This window comes from Bombus terrestris, chromosome 12, assembly GCF_910591885.1.
Source record: "Bombus terrestris chromosome 12, iyBomTerr1.2, whole genome shotgun sequence".
Lineage (NCBI taxonomy): Eukaryota > Metazoa > Arthropoda > Insecta > Hymenoptera > Apidae > Bombus > Bombus terrestris.
In genome coordinates this window covers 11,798,927-11,823,467 of record NC_063280.1, presented here as the reverse complement: position 1 = coordinate 11,823,467, position 24,541 = coordinate 11,798,927, and the positions used below count along the sequence as shown (strand labels likewise).

At 36.0% G+C, this 24,541-nt stretch overlaps 1 protein-coding gene across 7 annotated transcripts in view; it reads left to right on the top strand.

Annotated features, from left to right (window-relative positions):
* LOC100646960 overlaps window positions 1–24,541 on the top strand; it is a 228,989-nt gene that overhangs the window by 20,309 nt on the left and 184,139 nt on the right. For all 7 annotated transcript variants that reach the window (XR_007225971.1, XR_007225972.1, XR_007225973.1 and 4 more), the window contains one exon: window positions 19,961–20,062. The gene's annotated coding sequence lies outside the window, so the exon portion shown is untranslated. The remainder of the gene's footprint in view (window positions 1–19,960; window positions 20,063–24,541) is intronic.

Here is a 24,541-nt window from a genome sequence, read left to right as displayed (position 1 = left end):
AGAGCGACATTGTAAACTGTGATATGTATGTAGAAGCGGATAACGAAAGACCAACGCAACGGTTGGAAAACAATTTAAACAATGTCTAGAGAGCGGAGAGCGAGCTAACTGTTTCCCCCTTTTTTTAAATGGCGCGGCGGCAGCGCTGCGTCCTTAAGACTTTAAGACTTAACGAAAAAGAATGCATGAAAGTGTATCATGGCAGCTCTGCTGCTGGCACAAGACGCATTTATTAATGTTAATGACCGTGCAGCTAAACTCGTACAATGCATAATAATCATACGATTCCCACCTCAATTTGCTTCTAAACAAAACACTCCACGGCGAGGTTCACTTACACATAGCCGATTTAAGATTTAATGACCATGATCATCTCTCAGGAATCTTTGATCGCAATCGCCGTGGGAAGGGGCCATTATTTCTTGGCGCGGTCGCTATTAATTAGTAACTAATTACCCCGCGTAAGAATACATGCGTTAACCGCACAAATGGACTGCCAATTTTTTTTTCAAGCTACGGATCAACCCCTAGATCGAAAGGTATAATGAACTTGCAAGCACATTTTCGTAGAACCACGGTCGCTTCCTTGTGAAAGTCAATTGTTTCGGTGTAAAGTTCGCAATGAATAATGACTTCATTGTTTTACGTTGCATACCGTGCGCAACGAGGAGCAGGTCGACTAACTTGCACACTTTTTTTACCTGATACACCGTAGATATAATTGGAAGTCGCTGCGTTGAAATTGCGTAATTTCCAGAACTGTACATATACATATGTTACATATGGAGTATCATTGACTGATAAGAATTGGAATTTTAAGTAATATAAGCGTAAAGATAATGTTTAAGCTTTAGTCGTGATACATATGTTATTGAATATTAAAAATGCGATAACGGCACATAATTATTATAATATATTTGCTTAACGGATCCATTTAGTATAGATCCATTAGTGGTAAATACTATATTAGGTTTTGGCCATTATTCGATTTTATCAGTTAAAAGCGTATCATTATCTCTGAAATATTTGCCCCCTAAATCACACAAGTATAAAATTCTTTGCATGAAAGGTCTGTTTCACAGTTATGCATAAATTGTCTTATGTCTACAGTGTCTTCGTTAATCGCTTTTTAACAACATAATTTACAACAGTATTACTGTCTAACATTAAACTAGAACGCAAACAGCTTTATATATTTGCTACATCGTTAAGTGTCATCAGTACAATTACTTTTACGTTACGATTAATGATTTTATTGCTTATAACGTAGCATAAACTCGTAAAAATAATGATGGTAATGTTGTTTTGGTAAACTACTACATTTTTCAAAGTACTTATTTTAAAAGCGAAAGTTATTTTAAGGGGATAATAAAGTAGAAAATTACCTTTTGAGTGATGAAACTCGCACTCTATACGAGAAGTAATATTCTACGTTTCAAAATGCTGCTACCCACTCATTTATCATTTGTAGTTACTCTTTCGATGTATTGTACTTTACTACATAAACACAGACGAGACAGTTCAAATAAAGTACTTACGCTGCTTTAGTAGAGCGTAAGTAGATGTAGATAAGTATGAAGAGGCCATGACGAACAAATTTTTTCTAATTACTTTAACTAATGAAATTACGGTAATTTTCAATTATTCTCGCAATTGTGACAATTAAACAAAATAGCTACCAGTTACGGAAATTAATTTACTTTGGTTTTCGCTCTAACAAATAGTTTGAAGACAATGATACGAACTGTTTGTAGAAATTTTATTCCATATTATGTATATATACGTAGAAATTTTGAATCAAAAATACTAAAATTATTTTACCATACATACATTCAACAGGCACGTTATTTGTTAGAACCGAATTAATTTTGTCTGCGCGTATTTGATAATTTCTTAATCAAATGAATGTTAGAAGCATCGTACGAATGGCATATTCTAACTACAAAATCGAAGTGGCAGATTAGCGTTCAGTCTGTTACGTGCTTCGAAGCTCGCTTATTAGTAGACGCGTGCTAACGTATTGTAAATGTAAAAGTAAGGAATTACTATTGGCTGCGAGTTTGCGAGCTGCGTCGAGTTAGGCAAGCAAGTGTACCATGTAGTTTTTTGTTGGCGGAAATCGTTCGGATGCGATTCATTCATCGTCGCTCCTGAAGACAATACACGTCGGACAAGCGAAGGAAACCTAGCGGGAAAAAGGAAGAAGCACGCGTTTGAACCGAACGCCTCTTTGTTCATGGCGGGAAAATAACGTGGAAAGCTCGATATATTGATAGTGGTAGTAGTGGATCATTGTATTAGGTCCGTTATCTTATTTCGTGCATTATGTTGTCTCAATGATAATAAAGAACTTGCACGAACCATGTTTCTTCGTTTATCGTACTTATTAACACGTATCTGACGTACCGTTTGACACAGTTTCTCTATACTTTATCGAGGTATTGAAATTTCTACCTGATTAAGCTGGCAATTTGTCGATAAACCTTTAAGCACAGATTAAATATTCTTAATACATTAGAATTTGATTAGAGTGTCTATAGCTTTAAAACCGATTGTTCGATTTGTAAATTGGAACTTGTAATCGGTTCTTGGTTACGTGTGAACGTAAAGTATATAACCATTGGAAAATACATTTTATTTGTTTCGTTGTCATCGTTCTTTTCAGCGAAAAATTCTAATTAAATCACAAAACAGTATAAACTATAGTTGATACTTACATATCTATTTCAACAATTATTTATTTCCTTATACGGTTTCTGTAATACAATTCTTTTAACGCCTTTCCCAACTCGGAAAATTATTGAAACGAAAAATAGAAAGATGAAAGTGTAAAATTGAAAATAGATTATGCTTTATATATATACGAGTGCTTCGTCATTTCTACTTGACTAATTCTTATTTTTCGTACGAATACTATAATCTGAAATGATTTAATGCGATTACCATAATCTTTATAATGTATTGATTTCCTCAACCTTTCGTTCTTATAGTTACGACAAGTAGTCTTATGTTTAATGCACTTCAATATGATTGCACGGTTCGCAATCATATACATATATGTAATAGGTATCTGTATTTCGCGAAGCGGGATCGTCAATTTATTATAATTGTACTAGACGAATGTTCTATCCCATTTTAATTAATTAAACGAATTACAGTTAATTAAACCACTTATGTAACTCAATTGAGTAACTATCGATACAAAAATAGATGAAATGTTTCATGCGTTGCATATAAATGCGATCGATAATTGCAATGTAAGAATTAATTAGTTACTATCTTGCAATCTACGATACTATGTGCTCTATTAAAGCAGTTCGAAGAAAGAATAATCACTCACTTTTCCTCACTTTTGTAGCGTATTTTCGACACTACATAAATTAACTTTAATTAGAATGGTCGAATAGAAATTTAATTGTTTTCGAGATAAATTAAAAAGAAAAAATACTTTCCCTAACATTAAAATATCAATATACTGCCGAAAGTACTAATTAGGAAATATTAGCAATACAAATGTTGTTAGATATTGTTAGTAGAAAATGTAATATCTCTAGAAAGAATAATACGATATATCTCTAAATAGAATAATATTTCTATTTTCTCTAATTTGTTAAGTATTCCTTCTAAATGCTTTTAAAAGAAGAATATTAAGTTTTTTAAATAAACTTAGAATAAAAATGATTGATAAAAATAAAATTGTGCAATAAAACTGTTTCTTATTTATCACTATCGTATATTATTATTAATATTTATATGATAAATATTTATATAATAGTTTGAAGTATACGCATAGTTATTATTATTACAATTTTAACACAAATATATTAAAACCCTTTACTAGAGTTATTTTAGTATCTAAAGCTGATACCATACAAACATTCATTAAGCACCGGCCTGTAATTCGTACCTACGATATTCAATCAGAGATTCCATTTGAAGTGGCTGATTTATTGTTCGCTATGAATAGTATTACATACTCACTGAATACATTGTATAACTGTAAACAACGGATATAAAATGATGCCCGAAGCTAAAGGCAGAACACAGCATCTTATCATAACAAATGTTCGTGCTTCGGAGTCATTTTGAGCTCAGCCTCACACCCGTTACACAACTCGATCAATTATATTTGTCCTACAAAACCGGGTTGGAAGTGAGAGTTCTTCTAACGTCGCGTCGTTTCCAGGTACCATAATGGCGTGTCTGAAACACGCGTATTTTTATTTGACCATTACTAGGCGCGAAGGAATGCGCACCTCTGTCGTACAAAACGCGAAAACTTTACGACCAATGGTACCTATATGAATGTCACTGACCTCTTTATTATGTATTATGTTCGTACATTTGTCAAGTTGCCAAGCGTGCATGCTAAAACTGGGCAGAGTGATCATAATTGCGTGGAAGAAAGGTGGTTCTAATATTGTCTGTCCACGCATAGGATACCTTGTTACATCTATACATTTACATTTACTGCATATTTGTTCCTTTTCGAAGAAAGGAAAGGAATAGAGCAAAACGAAGAAGACACGTAGGCAATTATAAGCACGAGTATGAACGTTCGTATCTTATGCTCTTAGTAAGCTAATGTTTCATACATTATCGAATAATATATTCTTTACATGTTAGCACATGTTCGAAATGATTCGATACGCGTCAAAACTGAAATGCCATGAAAACTTTGAAAAACTATTTTTAAAAGTTTTATTTTCAGTAAAATGAAAGTTTCCAGTCATCTACTAGTTATAGTTTGTTAATATGGCTATCGGTTAAAATTAATCATTCTAAAACTGTGATTTTATTACGTATTTTGTCAAATATTTTTTACGTTAATATTATATATGTACGTAATATATTGCAAAGATTTGCATTAGGTTAGTGTATATGAATTGTCAGAAATTTGAATTTGGTGGTTCAATACGATTTCGTTAAATCAAGCCATATTGTTAATTATCAATCTTATAAAAGAGTAAAATTGCTACAAATTACATGTTGAATATTAAAGGGAGATTTAATAAAAACGTTGAAACCTCGTCATTAACTGTCATAAATAATCAGCATGTTCGCAAGATTGTCTTACAGAAATTTAAATTTCAAAAATACGATATGAAAGTTGCTAAAGACATATCCAAATTTATCATTGCTACAAGTGGAAGGACGGCCTCTATTCCAACGTAAACCTAATATTGTAGCGGACATAAATTATTTAAGAAGTGGTAATAAAGTGTTTGAGTAAATCGAAAAGTCAAAAGCTTAATTTGGAAAAATACGCGATGTAATAATATGTCAAATTATCATTTTACAATTGTGAATTATTTGTCAGATAAAAGAAAAAAAAATAGAGAGATTCAGATATGTATCTACATGGTATCCTTTATGACAATGCTAATGATAATGATAATAGTATTGGGTCGATAAACGTGAAATGTTATTTTTTCAAATATCCTTCTAAATAATATTCAAACATTTTATGCTTCAACATAAATAACTATAGAGCAAAAAATAAGAGCGCAAGATTAAAGTTTCTCATAAAATTGCTTTAATCAAGCAATTTGATCATGGAAATTAAACGAAAATGACGTAACGCATGTAAAATTCATATCTTTCAAAGTACGGTACTATACGTAAAATTGAAGGAATCGTTATCGTTTTACAGATGAAAGAATATGCTTTCTAATAATTTCCGACCATACCTGTGGTCCTTTATTAACAAGCTGCTCCAACATGGCTGGCTAACGTTCCAATTTTTCGAACGTTCGAAATGCGAGGACAGTTACTAACGGTAGACTAACTTGGACTTTCATTCATAAAACGGCACTCGCGGACGCAACATTACTCTCGATCAGATTGGAAACCAGTTCTAGGCACGCCCGTTTCAAAGTAATTCTTCATTACTTTTACCGCGTTTAATGTACAACTTCCTTGCGCTGGAATATCTATTACGTCAAACTATATTTCAAGGTTCATTTCCTTGCATTCAACCCTCGTTCAACGTCCACGCCCTAAGGTGAATCAGGAATCAGGGTTGCTGCGTAGTCAGGTTATTCAAATAATTTCACGCTGACGACGATTCGATGCGTTCCATTGGTCCCGATGATAAATGTCTCGACGTTATAAATCGTTCGAGATGCCAAATTAATTTCACCCTCTTCACTGATGAGATATAAGTCGTCGGAAGCTTGAAACTGTACAATTGTCAGACGGTCGTAGGAACAGTTGTAACATCGAAACTACGTATTCGAATTTTTGCATATATTTGTAACTTTTGATAAATGAAATATACGTGCACATACATATATTATATCGAATTGTTTAAAATAATACGATATCCATAACAGGTAGAAAGTTTCTGGATGAAATACGTGTTATTAATAGGATTAAAAAATGATTCGACAGTACGTATAGTACAGTACGATAGACCGTTATATAAAGAAGTACATATATTCATCAGCAAACATACAGTCGGTATAGAAAGTATTTGTACACTGTTTAAAACGGGATAACTTCTTTTTAATCTTTTTTTCAATTTAAAAAGGACTCAAATTTCTTTCATTCGCTGTTCAGTACTTTTTAGCGATTGATCCGGCTACGAAGATTTATTTGATTTGTTCATATAGAGCAGGATAGTCGTATATTAAAATTATTGATAAGAATCGCGGTAATTATCGCGTTAAAGCACAAAGTTACGTTTTAAAGAGCGTGGATAAAAATATAAAGAGAGGGAGATGTATACTCGTAGTATCGTAATGTGAACAACTTTGAAGAATTCTTTTCTTCGGACAAATCAATTTATATTCAGCACCCTTTACACGATGCGTCTCCTTGAGCACGCGGCAATCTTGTGGGAGGTATACATCGATTATCTCGATTGCACCCTTAGCGAATTGACCAAAGCGAGGACTCGGATCTCGAAAAATACAATAATCCGGAAAACGAACAAAGGCGTTTTGATATCGAAACGACGTATAATAATATACTATGTAATTCATTTAATCGTAAATAATTATAGAAGCAACGGGGAATAAATTCGATCCTTGAAGCTGTATCGTCAGCTAAGGTGTTGAGCAGTCCACGAACCGTATACTTAAACTTTATTGTCTGTATAATTTAACGTTCGAGCACAGCCATCGAGCGCTATTATATCTATACATTGGAACCATTTTAATGGTATTGCGAAGGAGTATCGGAATTTCGACCGACCTATTCCTTTTACAAACGATTTTATTTACATACTTATGATTTCTTCTCGATACAAACTGATCGTCGCGTCCCGTCGAATGTTATACTTCCAAGTAGCCGGTTCTCGGTTTCGAAATCCACGGATTAAGATTTTGAAAAGTTTCAGGATCTTTAAGTGTATCGCGCATGTATAACACATATGGTCGAGGAAATAAAGATATTTCTATAATTGGAATTTTACTCACACAGGGTCGGTCATTTATTTCGGTTAAATCTTCGTTCTGCGAACAGCTTAACAGCTTATTTGCGAGAAGAAGACTATATTCTATATTTTATATTATACAGACTTGTGATTCAAATAGTCGTATCTTATCCTATTATGGTTGTATTCGAATACAAGGAATTTCGAAATGAAGAGACTCGACTAATGAGAAGAGACTTAGAAACGTGAAAGAATATTTCGAGTCATCCGTGGAAACAACAGATTTATCCTAGTAAAGTAGTTTTAGATTGCGTGAATTCAGGTAGGTGAATCTGAACAAGGCTTATGGGAATTTTGATCGTGCAAACTTCCCTAACAAACCTGTCGATCGAAGAGAATAAAAAGTAGCTAAAAGTAGCTGCGTTACGTGTCTTATTCGTTAGAGCGTGACTCTTTAAGAAAAATTTCGATTCGTTATCTCGCGGTTTTCCGCGTACCTTCGTTAAAGTGTCGTTAATACACAGGTCCCGTAGGCGTGTAAACACGCGGCACAGTATAAAAGCGCATGTAAATGATTTATCTTGATCCTCGCCCACGCTTTTAACTCCGACCTCCAGAATTATCCCGCGGTACGTTTCATTCGTTCCTCTTATCCTTTTTATTTTAACTGCTTCTCGTTCTTCTATTTTCCCTTTTATCTTCATTCGTGTGCATTATTCTTCGGTCACAGCGACGATGCATTGTACGAAATGAGAGAGGTATTTTTGTCCTTGGTCGTGGAGCAACCGAGAGATATTAGATAAGCAAATTCTTTCCGCGTGCAACAACACACAAAGTTAAACCATGAATTGTTGTTACCGCACGGGGAATCCCTTTCAACTTGCTCGTTTGCTCTTCTTAAATCACGCTGCGTCGTAAATAGCTTTCAATTGTCTCTGTAATAAAGTTCTTCTTCGTGCTCGTGTGCGAAACCGGCCGCAATTATTTCACCGCATGCGAATTCCAGGGGTATTTAGGTTATCCGGTTATCCTTACTTTGGCAAGTTACTCGCGAAAATATTTGAATATTCGTAGAATCGTCTTACGAATATGTTACTATACGCGTTGTTATACAAAGCGTAATAAAAATTTGTTCGATAAAAAATTGTCTTCAATTTCGAAATAATAGATTTTAATTAAAGAGGGTAGAATACTTGACAGGTGAATCTTCTATTTATCTATTATATCACGCCGTATAGAAAAAGGGACCAATAAAGGTGAAAAGTAACCAACGATCGCCCATTTTTGTGCGACTGTCTGCAATTTTGCCATACGTATGCACGATATATACGTACGCTTTACCTGCATCTTCGTGAGATTCAGTAGCCAAGGCTGACAGCGTGTATCGGCAGACTCTTCTCGCTGTCTTTGACCTTAATTCAATACCAAGAGGTGGCGAGGCCAAAGACCTTGCCATTGAATTTGGCTGTAATCGAAGTTGACGTCACCGAGTACCCGACTCGGTAAGGAGCAACGATGTAAATGACTTTCACGAATATTGCCTGCGACATTTTGCTACGGCGAGCGCCTTACGCGCGGCCAAGTCGACCGGTGACTGAACATTTCGCGGTCCCGGCCTCTTCCCCTCGTGCGCTTCGTGTCCTGTTGGCGAATAAACGCGATTACGTTTGTGTCCCTCCCATGGAGAAGATATCGGCTTCGGCGGACCATGAACGAACTCGTCCGAGTCTGCCTCGATGGAAACCAGCCAAAAGCATTATTCCCGTGAAAGGATCATCGTTGACTCATCCCGATTAACGATCTCCTTGCGCCTGGTTAGAATAATTTGAGAATTTACGCTCTCGATGGTGAGCCGATTCGAATCGATCGGACGAGAAAAATGGAGAAAGTGTCGCCGATTTCTGGTCCCGAGCGAATACGTGCATCGAAAGCGAAGATTTGTTACGTTTCGGTGCTGAACGGGAGCACCGTCTTCTTCTTTCGAGATACGTATATTTACTGAAACGATCGGTGGATCTTGTTTTTCATACATCGTTTCAAGACTAGACTTTTTATTTTAATTTCAAGTAAAACTTTCTCAAGTCTGGATTGTAAATTTTCATTGAAGATAGCGTAGAATAATTAGACACTGATCCACTGTGCGATCTATGTATCTTTGATATTTTTCTAGATAATTGGTTTTCCAACATATTTTCGCATATTACACGTGTATTACACGCATATTAACGAAAAGTTTGTTACGATTGTGTAATCGAAGATAATGAAAAACAGTGAAAATTCCAAACGTGATGTAATTTTACATTTTAATAGCTGTCATGGAAATTTCCTCTTTCTTATTCTCACGTTTATTAATTAAATATTTTTAAATCGTCCAATATTTATTGATATAGCTGTTAGGTACTCTTGAATAATTTATTGCCGTCTGTTATACAAACACGAATTATCGTATTTTACAGACGTTAAAGACAAAGAGACAGTTTAGTTGGTGCAGTTAGATAGGTGTTTTCTTTACGAGTTACCTGGACGTCTCTACGATGAACTATATCTTATTGCCCAGCGCCAACGCGATTTACAGCGAGCCATTTTCATTGTAATAGTGATAGAGCAAACAGTGCGATGATATAATGCGCAATACAAGACTGCTAGGTGGCATAAGTCACGGAACAATAGACTTTGTATTTATCCTCTTCAAGTATACTGTGGAATAGCGTGTAATAAGTATAGCGTAGAATTTATGTTTTGCATCGCGATGTCAACGCAATCAACAAATTTCATGCTTATTACCTGCGACAGTTTACGTATTGTACGATACAATAAAAACTTATGATACTTGATTGGAAGATGAGTTCACGTTCATTAGCACAGTAAGTGCTCATGGGATACAACGTGTTAAATGTTTTTCAAGACGACTTTCGGTACATTTACAAATCAGAAAAATGTTTTTTTTTTTACGATTTAAAAGCGATTTATCGTATGGCGAGAGCGTATGATCTGAATTCTATAATCCTTAACTTCCTTCTACACGCGAATTTATTACATACCAAGGTTAAAGTTTCTGATTTAACTGAGAGTTGCGAGATCAATCGAATTAGGTAGATTTCCCGATTTTGGAGAATTTTCTAGATTAGAAGTTTTCGAAATATAGAATAGAAAATTGATATTTTATATATGCTTTTTACGAAGGGTATGAAAAACCTGGACAGCTTTAGGAGTTTTAAAAAGATAGAAATTTCTTAGGATACAATTCCGTATTTATATTTACAATCTTCTTTTAAAAATATCGTCAAATATCGGGACACCCAGTACGTTAAAGCATCTTTTATTTTTTATTCCGATGTTCCTTTTACGCAGTGTCTCATAACGGTTCTTGAATATTTGGGTACGTCCTTTCAGGAGGTAATACTCATTTTATCATTAACACAATAGCGATTAAAGAATATCGTAATTGTTTCTTGTATCTATATATATACGTATACCTATATTGCGTAAAACGTACCAAAATACATTTTTACAACTGAAACACGATGTTCAGACACGATAATTGTTGAAAGTTTTATTCCTCCGCCTACTTATATTTAATCGATTCATTAATTAAGAACGATTTCATAATTTTCATTGAACACGCAAATTTAAGTATAATAAATATTTAAGATATCGCAGGACATAACGCATGCATTTCAATTAAGTTTTATTAGGAACAGGAGGCAAAGCTCTATTCTGTTACTTATATTTCGAGATTTGGGTGTGGTCAATCTCATATAATCGCGTTGTTTTTGTAAAGGCTGCCATTGATCGGTAACCTATTCCTCGTAGTACGGGCTATTGTGTCGAGTTTTCGACTGCGCCCTGGTCAAAGTAGTCGTGTACGCTGATTGTAATCTTCTTACATCGTGATTTAAGTGCTATGAGAAGCAGATGAACGAGCAGGCGACGCGACGTCGTTAGTTTATTCTCTTCCAGTTTCGTCGCCTTTGTCGCCGGCCAAAGTCGGGTTTAGGTCGACTAAGAGAAAGCTCTTCGTGTCATGTCGCCAATCTTTTGATGCTTAGCTTTATGATAATACGCGCATTTACTACGTGTCGGTGCACTCAATTTCAATATCGGATTTTCTGAACGACAACGATTTAATATTTCAAGATCGAGTTAATTCCGAATTGTCGTGTGCTGCATATGTATATACGTCATACACATGTAGCTGATCCGAGAGGCGAGGAAAAAGAAGCAACGAAATTTCTAAAACAGCTTTGTACTCATTGTGGGTATCTACGGGCTACACAGCAGATAGAAATATTCTGTGAACGACTGGTTGCGTACGGCGCGCTACATTAATGCAAGGGATTAGCATGACAACGATGGTGATATTTCTACGTACATCGAGTGCATCGATGTTAAAGGACCAACGGAAAATTTATATCAGTGGCAAACTGCCCGTAGGTTAATTTTAGTCGCTGCATGCGTTTCTTCCGCGTATTAAAAGCGAACGTCTATTTATTCGGCCAATTTACGGGGTTACGATAATTAAAGAACGATGTGGCCTCTGTTCGAGATGGCAATTTAGACGTAGAGACGCTTTAAACGGAATCTTCGAGATATTAAAAAAAAAAAAAAAAAAGAAAAATCGATGAGTTTTTATGAAACGATAGGAATTTTTAGCGTAGTTTGGCTAGAGTTACCGAAGTACGATAAATTAGAGGAAGTTGTTGGAAAAAGTTGATAGATGCTAGACCATCGATTTCGTTATTAAATGTTATGCAACCTTTGCTACTGTCTACTAGAGTCTAGACAGTAGCCGAGACGACAATTGAAGTGTTTAAAATAGCTGAGTGCTTATTTATCTATGCTTGTCTATACAACCATAACTATACACTACCATTCGTATTTACCAGATGAGGTTATTAAACTTATACAGAGTTGTAGGAACTGAGATGAATCGATTATTCTGCTGTAGGTACGTACCATTTAGTAGTCACTGGCTAGGGATAAGAGTACGATCTTTGAATACTTTTCGTCAAATCATTTATCTTCTCTTAGATACTAGAGTTTAATTGTTTGTAGTTTAAATGCCAAAAAACTGCAAGTTCTAAAACAACCTTTTATTATAAAAAGTTACGTGCCTTGAGAAATACGTACAGAAATATTGCGTAACAGATATTCATATAACAGAGACATTTATGAAATAAAATAAGGTTGCAAAGTAGTTTTATATGAAAATGGGGATAATTATATGAAAAGTAACGATAAAACAGTATAAATATAAGATACAATTTGCCGAGTAACATATTAGGTATTTCTTATCAAGTTGGCCTGTTTTCATTAAATGTAAATGCGTACCATCAAATGATACTATAATCTATTGTTAATTACATTCAGAATACCCTTACGTTTTCCTTTAAAACTAATTCGTGTTATTATAGTTTAGTTATAATATTGATCATTGGAAGAGATTAAAGGTTAAGAATTGATATATTATGAGATATACGAGCATTGAAGATTTCCTTGTAAGAATGAATTGAGAAAAAACGCGATTTCTAACATTGAAAAGAATTATAAAAGAATGTTGCTTTTGCCTCATTATTCTACGATGTATACGTTAAATTGGCTGAAAAATGCGTCGAATACGTTATAATTTGCGGTCCCTTTTCATATGCCGTTCATAACAAACCAGTTGAGTGTAAGTAAAAGCTCTGACCTTGCGCACATACGTGCACGTTAATGTCGGTTTTCACGGGAGCCTCGTGATCACATTAGTTACGGAAGAAAAATTTGTCGGTGTAAACTGTTTAATTGTAAGAGTCTAAGCTTCGTGCTTTGAACATTTTCGCGCGAAGTTCTACGACGATTTATAATAACCTCTGGTAAAAAGGAGTGTTCTTTGAAGACGTTGAATCAGACATCTTCAGTTTTTCCACACGAAGAAGATCACATGACCAGAAAGAGAAAGGGAAAAGGAAAGAAACGAATGAAGAGAAAGAGATAAAGTTATCCTTAAATGTTAACGCTACTTGTTTCCGAAAGAAACGAACGTGTTCTTCTTGCTCTGGATTGTTTCAACACGAATGGTAACAAAAATAGCGTATAGCTGATTAAGAATAGAAATATTTCCAGTTTAATCATTGAAATTTCGTCTAACTTCTAAATCGATCTGTTCCATTGGAATAACGAACAACGATACGGCAAGTCGCGACGATATATGTAACTCTTTACGGTGTTGTGTTACAGCTTTAAGATTTATATAACAGCTAGTGTATCTACGAAGGTGACTGACCTATTTACCATTACTTGTGCCTGTGTTATCTGCGGTAACCGGCGGGCCTGTATGAGTGATTTTTTTCGGACAACTTGTCTAGGATGACATAGGCACAGGTGTAATTCACGCCAACTTGGCGACACGGCCAACGAGTGACAAAAATGACGAGACATGGTTCCTAGATAAGGTGGTTTTTTCAAGAAAGTCTTCCCGTATTTTGACGTATCGATGACAAGGTAGCGCTCCTACATATAAATTTATCAAAGAAAAATACGCTGCGTTCGTACCAGTTAATAAATTTGGAAGATAATAAATTTTTAATAGGTACGTCATTGATTAAGAAAGCAGTAAAACGCCCACGTACTTACACGAGTCACTGTTTTATCGGTTATCAATTGTGAAAGTTTGAAACTAATACTCTATCTTTAATTATGAGTCACGGACGTAGTAATTATCAGTTCGATATTTGATATCTTAAAATTCTATCGCTCCAGTAGTTTATTACTACTCCGACTGTAGTTTATTCCGACTAGTAAGCATGTCGTTTGATATTCGTTAAGTTGTTTTTAACTCTTTAGGTACTTTACGGTCCTACATCGAAATAGCTACGATATTCCGTTTCATCCAACCCTTTTTAGTTTTTAAACGTAGAATATACCGTTTTGCGTTATAATTGAATTTAACAGAGATACGTATTCGATGTGCTATCGATTAGGAAAATATGAACATTCAATTTACGAATAGCTGTTGAATATGACTTATTAAGTTGGAAGAAACGCTGCTGAAACTACATAGGGTTAAGTAAGATAAGAAATGAAGTGAATTTCTATTAGATATTAAGTAATGGTTATCGTCGGACTTTACATTTAAATGGCGTTAAACTTTTGGTTCCTTAGTTGGTTATTCTAATTTCTAACGACGCTAGAGTGAGAATAAACGGTATGCGTTTGTCAATTCGAATGACGCGTCATTTTATTTCATTTCCGCAAGGTAATTCAAGTGGTCAGCTTTTCAGCTTTCTATCTGCACCATGTATGTAGATTATTAAGACGAATGCGCTGACGCCGTGCCGTTTCTAAACTAAAATGATAGATGATTCTTTTTCGCTTCACCATGTCGTTGATCGTACGTTTCTACGAATTCTTTCGTTACAAAACCTAAAATACACAGTATACGCATATTTGTCTAACCTTCTCGAAGATCAGACAAATATCTTCGTAAATCCCCAGACCGTAGTGCTTACCATTCTGTATTTGGAACACCTCGTTTCGCTCTAATTTCTCGTTTTGTAGGATACGCGATTAACGTTTCGTTTTTACAGCCGATGAATTTTAAAGGATGACGTTAGTTATCACTGAGAAAGGCTCGAGGTTAAAAATACATGCATACAATGTAAAGTCATAGAAGTGCGAGGTCTAGAGCCACTTAAGAACACTCTGATGCATCCGTCCGTCTGAATAGATCTCGACAAGAATCTTGATCTCCAGCCTCTGTTCACACTGCGTGAAAGTCTCGAGTGGTTTCGGTACGAGAAAAGCATAGGTACAATGATGGATGGGATATTTTTTTCGTGGATAGGATCGAGAAAAGTAGGATTACATTCTTCCGAGTATTTAATTGCCAGTCGTAATTACGTGCAACCGCGCTCGTCGTTCATCGTTAGATATGTAAGTACGTGAACTCAGTTCCTTAATTTTACTGAAACGGAAGGTGTCCTTATCGGGTTGTTTCGTGTAATTTCCGAGTAAATGATCAACTTTGTGATTATGGATCGTAAAATTGCATTAAAAGCTACAGTATCACGGTTGCTATGAAGAAAGCGACGCGCGAGTGTCGTACGACGAATCGTTGAAAAACGTTAACCGAAAGATATCGCACGAACGTTTTACCCGTCGAATATATCGCTATATTTGCCAAAGATATACTTCTGGACGGTTAGGTTTATATACGTCGAGGCTACAAATACACTGCGCAATCAGATCAGGGATACATACGCTCGTAATTCGTGTAAATGAGCACGGTCAACATACACGTAGTATATATGAATAAATATGATCAAGATCGTGCGTCGAAGTTTATTTTATTCCAGATAAATTTGGCGAATAGGTGTACGCTTTATATCGTAAGCAAAAGAGAAATTCCAAATCGTGTTTAAGAAGGATGAAATAAACGTATAGTCTTACCTTTTACCTTCTAAAATGTTAATATTATATGTTAAGTCATTAGTGGATATAAATTGCACGTACAATTTTTCAAAAATGTGGATTTTAAATTCTACATTCGCAGAAGATACGGTTCATTATCATTTACGAGATAAAATAAAAAAAGAAAGAACTTCAAAGTGTATTTATTTTCTTTTAATTCCTGTAAAGTATTAATCGAGTAATTTTTTAAAATTCTTGCAATATTTTTCTACTTGAATGTTTTACTCATATTACTACTAGTAATTACTTTAACTAGTCTTTCTAAGAACTGCAATTTCATAGATGATAGAAATAAATAGGAATGTTATAAGGGCAATCATGCTTTAACGAATCTCATTCATACTCATAGAATTGATAGACTATGAGTCCAAAGTTTCAAGCTGAGAAAAAATTTAATTGAACGCTACATTAATAACGATAGGTATAACATTAATATAAACATTTTCTTGTTAGAGAATTCGTTGTCATACTTGAATTACGTACAGAGTGACACTAGCACGCAACTATCTCTGTTAACCAATCGATCGTCATCAACCGGTTCGAATTGCCGCTCTAAGATCTGATAGGGTTAAATTACTCATTAAATAAAGCAGCGCAAGTTTTTCTCCCGATAAAATAATGCGTGAGAATCGTTACTCTCTATCTAATAGCGAACATTTGTAAAAGCGTCGTTGATTAAACGCGATTTATATTCCGGTTTATATACTATGTAACAAATATATTCTATATTTTTATAACTTTGAACTCTTTTTCGAAATATCTTCAAAATTTATGGTTAAAAGGTATTTAAAATTAGCTGCTTTCATGTATCATACGTCATAAGTGTATATGTGTCAATGTAACTTGAAAACAATTAGTAATAAGTACATAGTGATCTTTATTGTTATCAAGGTATCGTTTATCTGATCGATAATTTAAAACGCATCTATCGTTTGTCAATATTTTTCATAATATCGATCGCTGCTTCCATAACAGCGTATCGGAAATGTGCTTTTCGTTATCGTTGATATTAATTCAGTGGTTTTGCCCAATTATCTCTGAGAAGCGAGCACGCACATATCCTTGTTTCTCTATATTCATTCTCGTAGTATCGAATTTTTGTAGTCTTGCGAAAATACATACTTGAACTTAGTTAATTGGCATGCAAATGATACGATAAATACGAGTACAGCGGTGTGCAAATGCAAATATATTTTTTAGTCATTGTAGAAAAAGATCTTTACACGAAGATTAGTGTTATTCCAACAATGAATGAAGATCGTGCATGGTCGAAAACTATATACACATTTAGTTGCATAATCAACTAAAAAAGTAATTTTCCTAACATCGAACACTGGAGTTCCTGTAGAAAATAAAAGGATGTGACGTATTGTATTCCGTTTGTCTTCGTTTAGACTTTTATACAAATTTCTACAAATACTTTTTCTTCAGAGTCGATAATCGAGATACGCAAATAGCAAATAGCGTTTAGAATATCACAGGGGTTCGTAATACTTTCATATATAATCAATTGGTAACGCAGGAAAAATGCGATTTCCCCGTTTAGGTATAGCGCGGGAAGTTTAATGAATTTTAATCAGCTTTTTCTCTATGGGAAAAATAACATCCGATCAGGCGAAAAACTACTTTGCCCTACAATCGGTGCATTCACTACGATGAAAGGACTATTCACTTGATTCCTCGCAAAGCAAAACATTTCGCAGTGAAGTTTTATTAACACGACGCGACGCGATGCGCATGAACGGAATAAGAATATGCTTATTTAGTGTCGTGTTTCAAACCCCTAACTTCCAGTGCAGTGCACGCGCGAAAAACGAGCAATCTCCTCTTTATAGTGACCTTGATGAATTGGCGAGCATCGTCGAAACTAATATCGAGCGTCTTGAAAATCCTGTTTGCTGGGCTTGCAAATCATCAGCGATACTGCTTCTGGCAGGCAATTTCGTATAAATGTACCGACCATGTACTTCATTTACAGAGTAATCCGAACATTTTCATGTCACATAGAATATTTACTTTAAATGCACGACATTAAACGCTAATTTACCAATATATTAAGTCCGGATTAATTTCCTCAAATAAATACCATTATAAGTCCATTGTACATTGTGATTTCAATTTTGAAAACTGACATTCACGATGTTATACTTATGCACGTTTCTCGATGGTGTCGTCTTTATATCAATGGCCTCGAACATCTATCGCGTGTACTATTCTACAAGATGATACATTATACGTGTTCGCAATTAATTTTTTGCATCGAAATAACTTTTTTGTAAGGTAATGAAAATGCTGATGATTGTAATTTACGATGTATAATAGGCACATAGTTTAGGCACATAGCTCGATAATATATTAACGTTTGTTGCAATTTTTATTGATAATTGATCAGGATTTGTGATTATGTACGTTTGTTGTTGAATTAGAAGAAAATGCGTAGTATAACGAGAAAGTAAAATGAATTCAGAAGTCAAGGTCAATTTTGCGGAGGATTTTCGTAACAGATCTTCACCGACTCAAAGGTTTAGTATACGCCACTGACAAAACATTTCTCTACACTCTGTACACTGTACACGTACGTGTATATAAATACCTGATAGATTATTCATTTTGAAAGTAATAAGTTAATTCAAGGCAAACCAACTTAGTAAATTAATTGCAAAAAGTTGCAAATATAGCAATAGCAGCAATTACGATTATCGTTATTAACGTTATAGTTAATGATTTAATACCATATTACAACAAATATATGTGCTTTCAATTATTCCCTTAAAAGTCTGTAAGTATCGGTTTTACGTGTAGTGATTAATTGCTACGCCTATTAATAATCCTTTCTGTATGTCGCGTCGGCAATTTTTTATCGTACTTGAAATCTGAAACGGAGGTCTCGATACGACCTTGCTAAGATGCCAGTCGAAAGTCGAAAGCATTTCGTTCCCTTTAACACGCGGATCAAGTGTGTACTGTAAGTACTTACTTGGCTGGCCACCTTTTTCACAGTAATGCCATGGAATAACACCCATGTCATCACTTTCGACACATTTTTTACTATTTTTTCACGGCGATGATTATACACTGACAGCCGGTGCCCGAATATCGTTACGACTTTAGGTAGGTAGACCGCTCACTTGATCTACTGATTCTTATTCCAAACGAGTTCTCTAATACGCTTGCCGCGTTTCTAATTTGCGTAAAATCGTCGTTGTAATTTATGACTCACGTTCAGCGATGAATCTACCGAAAGCTTTCGAGTTTAATTCGACTATAAAACGAAGAACGTAAAAAAAAAGGCAAAGAAAAAATGAAGCTTCGAGGGACTAGAATAGCATCGACGGCGCTTTTTAAACTTCATAAAGTTGTCGGATATATATAAAAGAAGAGATAGCGACGAGAAAGCGTCGAGCAAATTCTTGAAATTCCGTTCCATAATCGAAATACGCGTTTCATAGAACTTGATAATGTAAATTGTCCAGAAATGAAAATACACGTGAAATATAGCGTTAGCGTTTCTGTTATATTTTCCTCAAATATTAGAAACTTCTGTGGTTTGAAAATCGCGCAAAGAAAATAACAGGATTAAGGCTAATTTACAAACAAATTTACAATAAGATATTAGGTCGATCTAGGCTTACCCAATAAATGTTTCTCGTAAGTTTGCTAACCTCTGTCTCGGCTATCTGTTTGCTAATTATCAGCAATTCACGCTATGATATCGTCGAACTACGCACGCAGTGGAGCGAGGCGAAAGTCAATGTTTCGCACAGTGGTACGGTTAGAAATTATTTTTTTTTTAGCATATATGTATAATCTCGATTAGATTTTGTAACGTAACAGCGATGTAAATCAAATCGTTATACTTCTGTAATACGTATAAGATACACGCTATGATACGCGTATCATAACGTAAAAATATCATATGTGTCTGTGAACATTGAATTGTTTCTATTATACGAGATTTTTCCGACACGTTGGGAAAACCTCGCTAAACTTTTTCCCCAAACCACTAACGACTAGGCATCGCTTAACTTAATAGATGGTATATTTCGCGTTTTTCATCGGTGCTATTGGAACACGATTGTGAGCAATGTTTGCCGACTAATGAACTACGTTATTTCATTCTTCTGTTTCCAGACATCGGCAGGGAATGTTAACACGGTGTAAGAAGAAGAGGAAGAAGAAGCAGGCATTCAGGAAAATTTATTTCAATGCGGAACACACGAACCAGTACAGCTTGTGAGTACAACTCGATAAATAGCAAAAAATTCTTGATTAGTACTTAAGTTGACGCGTTGCAATTCTCAGCGTAAGAATTAAAAAAATGTTAACCAGATCATCGACGTCGTTGAATTTTAGTTTTGCGTGTAAATTTTATTTCGCGAAAGTATTTCAACGTTTATGGAAGGTCAGTTTAAAATAAACGAATAAAATCGGTTACCACAGAGCGAGAAATTAGCGACGAATAATCGCGTGCGTATTTATACGAACTCGTTACGAAGTTATATATGGCATTTGAAACGAGGATAACGTCTACGACCGTTTGAAGAAATCAAGACTGCTATTGCTTCTTCGTATTTGTCCAAATGAAGTGAATTAATACTTGGCGAAGTCTGGAAATTATTATGTCAGATAACAAGGGATCGCGGTTTGGATGCAATCGTTTACGAAGCATTCGTAAAGTTGCTGCCTTTTTCTCTGGGTGTTTAATCAATGAGAATGCCTGACGCTGCGCTGGTGTATATTGCGGGAAACGATCAATGAAACAACTTGGCCTGCTTTGATATGTCCGATTAAGTGAAACTGCAGCGCTTCTTACGTAAAGTCGTCTTATTGTTCTTGGAAATAGAAGAGATAAATAACGTTTCGCTTGCGTAATTGACAATACGTGACAACATAATCTTCAATTCCAATATTTGCAATAGTATATCAAATATTTCATTGACGAATCAAATGCGTTAGAAGGCAAAGGCTTTGTTTAAATATCCTCAACTTTAAATTATATTTTCTGAACTTTGTTCGATGCTAATGGATTCGTAACTGGTATACGTGTTTAGAAACGATTTGAACGATATTTTTAAAGTATCGAATACTATGTCTACTATATTATATTTATAGAAGAACACGCGCGTAACATTAGCATATTTTGTAATAGATAAATTAAAGAAAGGAGCAATAAAGATTTAGAAACCACACGGGAGAATATCGGGTTCTTATGTTCTTACGAGCGACAGAATTATTCTTTTGTTTTCCATGGGTTAGGTAGGATCGTAGAAGTGAATTTTCGATTTAGGACATCGCAAATGTGGTTATGATAATGAGAAGCTGTGAGTTTCGCAAGCTATTCGCGGAACTCTACGTGCCGTCCTTTAACGGCGCGACGACGCGACAATGGATTTGGAAATAGACTTAATACACGATGTTAATCCCTGTTCGTAGCAATAGATACGATATCCCGACAGATTAATGTAGGCAACTGTTCCTTTCACAATATTTCACGATTTGTATTCGTTAATAATAATCAAAGTAGCCAAGAGTTATTTATTGCTCGGCCGTATCTATCCCATATGGTTATTATCGTCATTGAATGATCAAATAGTTTTTTGCCAACTAAAGAATATTTTACCTTATCAACTTCCTTCTTTGTTTTATCATAATTACGCATTATCTAATTCATTCCTTAAGAAGAAAGACGAATAGGTAATTCTCCAATAGTTTGTTACATCATTATGCGCGAGGCGTGAGGTACCGTTCCCGCTTCCCTTCGTACTCCATCAAAATGAAAAACGTATTTTTCAATTTCTTCGAATCGATCGTTCACCTTCTTCTATCGTAGGATCTTTTCTTCGAATCGATCGAAGGATCGTTCTTCTTTCGCGTCGCTTCGTAAAGACCAGATCCGATCGTCCGGTAACGTTTTGTCGTGGAAAAGAAATTTCCGCGTTCCAGGGAACGAGGAATCCACGGTGCTTGGTGTTGTTCACGCCAACTCGAATAATCTTGTTACAGTAGCTGGTCTGGTAACCAATGTCAACCCTTTTTTCTTCGGACGCACGTGCATTGACATGTACCATCTGGTCGCTGGATGTCGCCGTATAGCAATTGAACGTAATGATATTCTGGTACCATCCAAGTTACGTCGCCCTTTCTCCCTCTCAGAGTCTTTGGTCTCGCTCCACTCCTCCCTATTACGCTGTCCTTTTCTCCCCTATGATCTTTCTCTCCCCACTTTAGTGGCTGTTAGCCGGCGTTGGCCATTGACCGACCTTCGCAGTTGAACTGTGCCGCGAGAAGATAGGAGTTGCGCCTTTCTCTCGATTCTCTCTTTCTATCTTTCGTCTCCTCTTGTCTCTCTTTCTCTCTCCCTCTCTCTCTCTCTCTCTCTCTCTCACACACACACACACACACACTCTCTCTCTCTCTCTCTTTCTCTCTCTTCTTCATCCGTTGCGTTATGTTACGTTATGTTATGTTATGTTATATATAACGTTAAACGTGCTATTTGTAAATGCGTCGGAAAGAGGTTTCTTCCTGGTTTCTTCGAGATCTAGGATCGATGCTCTGAAAAAATGATCCTTCGTCCTGCGACCCTCTTGTTATCCGACTACCCGTTCACGCTGCGCGGCGGCGTGGCGATCATTTTGACGATTACGTTTTAAGATCGTTAGAAAACCGACAGCGCGTACAGGCCATTTAATAGGATTTCTCTGGCCCGTTTCGTTGCGGCGACTTTGGCTGGAAGTGTTTAATAACACGTTTTCCGGTTGGATTTGACGGGATATCTTCTGTCGGATTTGGTTGCCGATGCTCTGCCCACCGAGCGTTCTGCTGGAATTTGATAGATTTCACGGTTAGATATTCCACGATTTTGATTGGCATATAGAGACTGATGTGAGATTATATAAACGATTTTTTCCTTCGTTTTGTCCGTTTGGAATAATCAGAGGATTATCTGTCTGAAACGACTTCATCGATTAGGTGGCTGTTTGGCAAACTGAAAACTCTATCGTTTATTGGTCGGACAATTCGATCAACCTATAATTATACGAAATAGAGAGAATTGATATAGGCATGAATATACGTATATAGTTGAAATCCAATCTCAATTATACTTTTTTTAAACTAGAATAAAGATACATAAAAAAAGATACGTAAATCATAGAAGACGCAGTTTATTTTATCCAATTTCTATTGCAAAATTCTTTCATGATATATTATCGAAATTTATAAGGACGTTTAGTTACGCAAACTAGATTGACGGAAGAACTTTGAACGAATCGACGATTAACGAATACCATTCCATTATTGCAATTTCTTTCATTCCTATCTCTTAATACAAATCGAGTGTTTTCGATCGCTACTAACAATAAATATACTCGTGTGCAATCGTATGCTATTTAATAGATAATAATCTGACGATAACAAGTCCCGATAATGTACCATATAATTGGAAATATTTAGAGAAACCTTGAGTTGCCCGATTAGTCCAACTCACAGCCGCAATAACGTACATCAATCATATTCATAATCCTCGACATCACGAACGTCCGGATTCTATGGACTTATCGAATGCTATCGCGAGTTCGTTGATGAACCTTCCAAGGGAACATAATCGTTCTATCCCGTCCAGACGTTCTTTCTTTTTTCATCGCATCGGGTACACGTCAAACGAGAGTTATAACTAGTATATATTAACACGCGGACAAAAAGCGACTTTGTAGAAGCTAATTAGTGGTTCTCTTTTATAACGAGTGACAAGTTCCTGGTCGGCACGGCGCGGCGTAACGCGACGCGGCAAAGGTGCCATAACACCCGTTATGGCTATGGAAGTCCGCGGTAAAGGCGGCGCGCTGCGCCGCGCCGCGCCGATTATACATATTTATACGAAACGAAAGCAGCTGAATTCGAATAAAACAAGAGGCTTCCGCGAGTGCCGCGAGATCGCAAGGTGCGTAAGATCGCGTCGAGTACTCTGGCAACTCTTAAAAATAAGATAAACGTGACCGGTTTGCGAGGCAATCGACGGTAGCTCGTTAATCGTCGGCATGGGTATCGTATTTCTAGCGTAAGTACGTGCCTCCGGTAATGGTCTTTCTTTCCGATCGCAGCTTTGCCTCGTTCCTATGACGCGATCGTCCCCTATCATGCCGGTTTTTGCCGATCCCCGGCAGACACTGCCCCATTTGCAATCACGCGCACATTGCACCGCGATGTCGACATTCTGTCTCGTAAGCCGCTGATATAATTGGCCCGCCAGACAGAGAGGATCTCGCGTGTTACGTCGGCAAATTATCATAATTCGTTGACAAAGAAAAGAATATAGAGGAGGGGAAGACTAGTCTGTACTCCGTGTGCTTCGTGTGCTTCGTGTGCTTCGTGTTCTCCGAGGCATTCCGTTAGCCGGAAACGCGAGATATTAGTATCTTTTTATAGTTTTTACCGATTCATCGGTCTGAATTTTTCCGTGTTTCGTCCTTCGATCGCTTATTATGCTATATCCTTTTTCCGCCTCAGCGCTATCGGAATAGAAACCTGAATATCGGATATCTACGCTATACGTGGATTATAATTTTCTCTGTGATATAAAGCCGACAACTCAAACAACAGATAGATCGAATTTCTAATCTAAGGTCTGAACGATTCGTTTCTGCAAATAATACATTTCAATAACCAATAATTTCTTCCAACAGAAAGTTTCTAATAACTGAGAAAATTAAT